At 38.4% G+C, this 6,299-nt stretch overlaps 2 long non-coding RNA genes across 2 annotated transcripts in view; one reads left to right on the plus strand and one right to left on the minus strand.

Moving 5' to 3' along the window:
• Nucleotides 1-274, minus strand: part of LOC136828222 (uncharacterized) — a 44,343-nt gene extending 44,069 nt beyond the window's left edge. Inside the window, exon 1 of the long non-coding RNA XR_010849962.1 lies at nt 126-274. This is a non-coding gene — a long non-coding RNA (uncharacterized lncRNA). The remainder of the gene's footprint in view (nt 1-125) is intronic.
• A 343-nt stretch (nt 275-617) lies between these two features.
• Nucleotides 618-6,299, plus strand: part of LOC136827657 (uncharacterized) — a 245,191-nt gene continuing 239,509 nt past the window's right edge. Inside the window, exon 1 of the long non-coding RNA XR_010849832.1 lies at nt 618-741. This is a non-coding gene — a long non-coding RNA (uncharacterized lncRNA). The remainder of the gene's footprint in view (nt 742-6,299) is intronic.

Consider the following 6,299-nt stretch of genomic DNA (forward strand, 5'->3'; position numbering starts at 1 on the left):
AGGCCTAATCGAAAGACAGCAATAGACATGAAATTTTGTTTTTTATTAAAAATTCTGTGGTGAAAATTATAATAATAGTAATTGGAAAAGTGGTACAATTTAAGTCAATGCTTTCAAGTACTTACTATATTTTGAAAGGCCCCAAAACCCGGGAAACTGCTGCCAAGATTGTCAACCGGAGATATTCTCCCGCCAAAAGATAGAGGTGGCTGTTCGTTTTACCTCCCCCTGAAGTTTCATATACAGTAATTTTTATCAGCTCCAAGTTTTAAGTAGAATCTCGTGTATAGAAAATGTTTATAGTTTCTAATATTTATTGTGACGTGCTCCAATTTGCGTTAAAATAGAAGGAAAATATACGAAAACGTTCCGCAGGAAAATAATGTGTATCCGAAACTCATTTCAAGACGCTGACTTCGGCAGCTATACTTTTTTACTCTTGAACTTAGACATATTTTCACTCGTCACTCAACTCGATATTGTTATTAAAAGATAATATGTATTTCAAGGGGCACTTTTAGTTTTTAATCAAGTCTCCATTTTAAAAAACCATGAAATTATTTTGAAATGTATCGATACCATTCGGACATGTTACATTCAGCATGTCAACATCGAGCTGCCGACCGATCACTCGTCGTCGTCATCCTTAGACCTGGAAACGTTTTTTCTTTCAGTGACAATTCCGATAGTGTCTTCTAATGAACGTTTTTTTTCGAGATGATCCCTTAATTAACATCCCAGGTAAGTTTCTGGTTTCGTAAACGCTTGAATGAAAGGAATGTTAACTGAATCTACCGTTCTTGACAGATGTCGAGAGGTTCCTCTAGGCAGGTTGCTGCTACCCTGCCTAGATAATATTTGATTTCCACATTTAAATGTCAGTTTTTCTTTTATTTAGCAAAATGAGAACGCGTTCATAGATGTTTCTGTAGGAAATATCTGTTATATTTTCATTAGAATTGCGAATTGCATGTTGAAAGTTCGATTGTGGAAGGTTGCTGCCAAATGTGGTCGTTTGTTATTGAATATATATACGTAAAATATTTTTCATGTTTCCTCGCAGTTTTAGCGACTAAAGAATATATTGCGAAGGATGGGCTGCTTACTACAGCTTTTGGTACTAAGGTTTTACATTTACATTTTACAATAAAAGGTTTTACATTTTACTAAGGCGCCGTGTTAAGTACCATCCCCCTCGGGGAATGAAAACGTATAAGCATGAACAACGGAGGCTAAATATCACAAACATGAACATCAGACATAAACATAAACAAAAACATGAATGAAAGGCGGTAAATACCCTGCTCGGTGACTGGCAGGAACCAGCCCATGGTAGTAGCCTTCAGTTTATACCGTATTTTCAAGTACTAATGAAATTTGAGCAGTCTATTATTATCTAATTGAGGTTAGGTCACGGTTAGGTTATACAATATATGGCTATAGGATTTGTTTGGCGATGGGGTTAGATTAAGGGACCCTATATAAGGTTAGGTTCGGGAAGGGTAGGCTAGGCCGAATCCCCGACACACTGCCTTTCATTGTAATGAAAGCAGTTATAAAATTATATTTGTAACGCGGGAAACTTTCAGAAATAAACTCTCGTAATCTGCATTGGTTACAGGTGACACCTTAAACACTAAAATTTATAGGAGAATGCGTTAGGCCTATAAAAACTTTGTCAGCTTACATAACATACAACATATTTCACTGATTTTCGCATGATTATCAATTTTATAACATAATCATTTACTTTTTGGCTTGTTCAGCCAATATAGATTCTCAAGTGCCGTACATTGAATTGTATACGACCTATTATTAAGTTACGACTGCTAATGTATAAGAGATTGAGTGGCCGTACATTGAATTGTATACGACCTATTATTAAGTTACGACTGCTAATGTATAAGAGGTTTCACTCAAGCTCTGTTAGGCCTACGTAGGCTAAAGCGCCATATATTTAGTTGACATTTACAAGTTATACCTACCTTTCGGTGCAATTTCATTTCCGGCGGAAGCGCAGTGGAGGGACAGTTGTTCGCATATAAGTGAGAAATTGTTAATATTATTACAGAAACAGCGAGAGTAATTTTTTTTTTGGGGGGGGGGGACGGGGGCCAGGTGTTAAATCCCCAACAAACCAGGAACACATAAATTTAGTTATCACGGCACTAGCGCCATCCTGGATTTATGAGTAAACGCTCCCACGCATTTTCCTCATCCTTTTCGGGGATTTAAGCTCGAGAGAGAGAGAGAGAGAGAGAGAGAGAGAGAGAGAGAGAGAGAGAGAGAGAGAGAGAGAGAGAGAGAGCCGTTGACACTTTCAGAGCGCATGGTAATCTTAAGAGCAGAGTCGACGACAAACTACCCAGGCCGATGTCATCGCTCCGGTTCAAAGGGCTTCTTTCTCACGTAATTTCTCCTCCTCTCGGAGTTTGTTGATTGTGTGCATAATGCATAGAACCCAGTGAGGTACCAGCTAATTAATTTCTGTGTTCACTACCACTCACTTTTTTCGTTCGAGATTATTTGTGTTAACCGTTGAAGTTTTCAGTCTTTTGTGGGTGTGTGTGTGTGAGTGTGAGTGCTGCAGTGTTCTTTCGTTTTGGTTTGTTAATTCGTGCGTTGACGCGCGCGCGCGAACGCACACACACATATATATATGTATATTTATAATATCTGCACGAAAAATATTACTAAGTAGAAAGTGAAACGTGACATTCGAATAAGTTATTTATATACTGATGTGAGCAAGAGAGACATTCCATTGTCAGTTAAACAAAGAGAGAGAGAGAGAGAGAGAGAGAGAGAGAGAGAGAGAGAGAGAGAGAGAGAGAGAGAGACTTAATTAAATTAAAGAGGAACATACCCCCTTCTGGAGCATATGAGACTCATAATTCATTAAGCCTCGTTGACGTAAGCGACGAAGCGTTGGGAAGGAGAGTTTTTGGACGCTTATAGACTCGCAATTATTAATGAAGGCTGTTTGTTCCCTTTCACGAGGGAGGGAAAAGTTGAGATTTCTTCTCGTTTTCTGTTGACTTTGAAAGCTCTCGTTTAAATGAACAGGGTAGCAGTCATTCAGGTGTGCGTTTTAGTCTTGCTGACGGCAACAAAATGCAAGAGTTTGCATAGTTTGATATTGAGAGCCGAGCGGGCTGAGAATTTTTTTTTCTTGCCGTAGAGGGGTAGGGCTGTCAGTGCGCCTCACGCTGTGTGCCGTAGGCGTTACTATATGTTCTTTTCGAAGCGTCCCATCGGCCCCCTAGTTGCAACCCCTTTCGTTCCCTTTACTGTACCTCCTTTCATATTCTCTTTCTTCCATCTTACTCTCCACCTAACGATTGATTCATAATGCAACTGTGAGGTTTTCCTCCTGTTACACCTTTCAAACCTTTTATTGTCAAGTTCCGTTTCAGCGCTGAATGACCTGGTGGGTCCCAGTGCTTGGCCTTTGGCCTAAATTCTGTATTTATATACTTACTGATATAGCGTCTTTTTTGACAAGAATAACCATAATTAGTGATTCATATATAAAACATTCTTTGGCCTTCACTGAAATAAAACAAAGTCAGTTTATCAACGCATCGGATATTGCTGTATCAGAAATACCGATATAATATTTCCATAACGTCAGTGGAATTTTTGCATTGATTTTAATGACTCAGTTTCAATATATCATATTCTGCAGCATGATATCTGGTGAAAAGTGATGCGGAATCATTAGCCGTCATTGATATAGGAAGTAAAAATGATTTGAAATAGTTTATACTCGCACAGGCATTCGTATATTCCCAATTCATAATCTTTAGCCAGCTGAAATGATTTTATGAAGAGTAATATTGACATTAAGATAAATATTTTTTTTAAACATTTAGTGGCTTTTGAGCTAGTTTTTATAAAATATTCCATCTTTCTGTATTTACTCAGTGGCTTTTGAGGTAGTTTTGATAAAATGTTCTCTTTCTGTATTTGCTCTTGAAACTTACCATTAATGCAAATAAGATGAAGCTAGTTGTTTATATGTGGCTATAGGACGATATTTTCTGTAATTGGAGTGCAGTGTGGATGTCGTATACATTGACAGATTAAAGGAATGCGAGGTGTATAGGTGCATTGTCTGGGTTGAATATGCGGAATAAGGTTTGTCTAAGGCAGAATTGTGGATGGGAGAGGACTGTCTAGGAAGTTTGGTATTAGCAATCACTGCTTTAAAATGGAAGACTGCAGTGTCTGCAAAAATACAAAACTGAGAAAAATGGTAGATACTCCCCTTGCCTTACTACTGATTTTTGCAGATACTGCAAATGGGACCCCCTAAATACTCGTGGAAAGCACTGAAGATTCATTCTGAAACTGCAGTAACTTAGTGTTTCACGAGCCCAATAGGTGGCATGTCTCAGTTTCGAAAAGTTTGCAGATACTGCAGTTTTCCATTTTAGGGCAGAGTAAATGGTTGATGTGCGTCAGGGGAGTGGGTTCTACCAGTGGTGGGAGTGGGAGACTTAAAGAACTTACGGACTTCTGATGGGGCAATGGAATGTGACCTTTGAAATTTGGGGCTGTTGGCGTGACAGAAAAAGGGACCTAGGAATTTATGACCTGCTGCCATTTTAGGAGAGAGTAACACAGCCTATAAATTTATAAGGCGCTGAAGTAGCGACCCCTTAGGGAATCAGTGACGTCATTGCACCTCAAGCGGCGTACTTTAAGCATAACTAAAGGTCCTTAGCAGCGTCCCCTTCGTCCCCTAGCTGCAACTCCTTTCATTCCTTTTACTGTACCTCCATCCATATTATCTTCCATCTTGTTTTCCACCCTCTCATAACAGTTGTTTCACAGTGCAACTGCGAGGTTTCGCTCCTGCCACGCCTTTCAAACCTACCTACTGTCAGTTTCCGTTTCAGCGCTGAATGACGTCATGGGTCCCAGCGCTAGGCCTTTGGCCTAAACTCTATGTTCCATTCCATTCCTGAAGTAGAGTGTAGGTCGTCATTATTGTAAATATCATCGGTATGATCATCATCATCAGCAATTAAGGTGGACTGTGTTAGTACGCTTTACGTCAGTGGCTCTTAACCTTTTTACTACTACGCCCCCTTTAAGAGTTGGTCCTTCCCCCCACGCCCCCCCTTGCATCTATGAGTAAAATTCCCTCCCAGATTTAAAGGAAAATAAAAAAAGAAAGAAAGAAGGGGGTGTTTTTATTCTTTTGGGAATGAATTAGTGAGATACTTGACTCTACTTCTTATCGACTCTTGTTAGGGGAATAACGAATATAATTAGAGGACTTTCAATTTTTCCGTAGGGCTCGCGCCCCCCTTGGGAACTGCTGACGCCCCCCAGGTTGAGAACCACTGGTTTACTTACAATACGCCACCGTTGATACAAGTGTAAAGTTAAAATAGCACCCTGATACAGCAAAAATTATTAAGCACAATTACAGCTTTCACGTTCACCCGCTTAATGCAAAAAACCGCAAAAATAATTAAAATGTCAAGAGGAAAATTAATAAATGCATTTGTTCTCCGCCCCATTTTCCTGTGTTAGCGAACCCTCCCTTCCAGAGATGACTGAATATAAAAATTAAACTGAATATAAAAATTAAACTGAATATAAAAATTAAATACTCGGAGTCTCGGCCGAATAATTCATCCTGCGACAGATGTTCTTAATTATTATTATTTTGTTTTTGGCTGGATTTTGCGGAAAGTTAATCACTGTGTATAAAAAATCAGAGAGAATTTATGTGTATTCGTAAGCACATATACAGTATACATGCGTATATCTGTGTATCTGCTTATATATGTATATATATATATATATTATATATATATATATATATATATATATATATATATATATATATATATATATATATATTTTCTAGATTAGCTGGCCTTATGCCAGCACGAGCCCTGCAGCTACATCCATTTTAAGAGGAAAGGGCCTTCGGTAATACACATACACAATACATATATGTACATATGTATATATATATATATATATATATATATATATATATATATATATATATATATATATATATATATGTGTGTGTGTGTGTGTGTGTGTTTGTGGATTTAACAGCAAGAGCCCGTGCTGACATAAGGCCACCTTAGTCTAGAGCGAACGACACAAATCTCCGAGAAAAGAAATGCTGATCTCGTAATGTTGGTTTCAAACACTGTAGTACATTCGATGTAAAAACATCGCAGAATACATGAAAGGTACTATCAGAATGATTCGTATACACCAGCATCACTCTCTCTCTCTCTCTCTCTCTCTCTCTCTCTCTCTCT

The sequence above is a fragment of the Macrobrachium rosenbergii genome, chromosome 42 (genome assembly GCF_040412425.1).
Source record: "Macrobrachium rosenbergii isolate ZJJX-2024 chromosome 42, ASM4041242v1, whole genome shotgun sequence".
NCBI lineage: Eukaryota > Metazoa > Arthropoda > Malacostraca > Decapoda > Palaemonidae > Macrobrachium > Macrobrachium rosenbergii.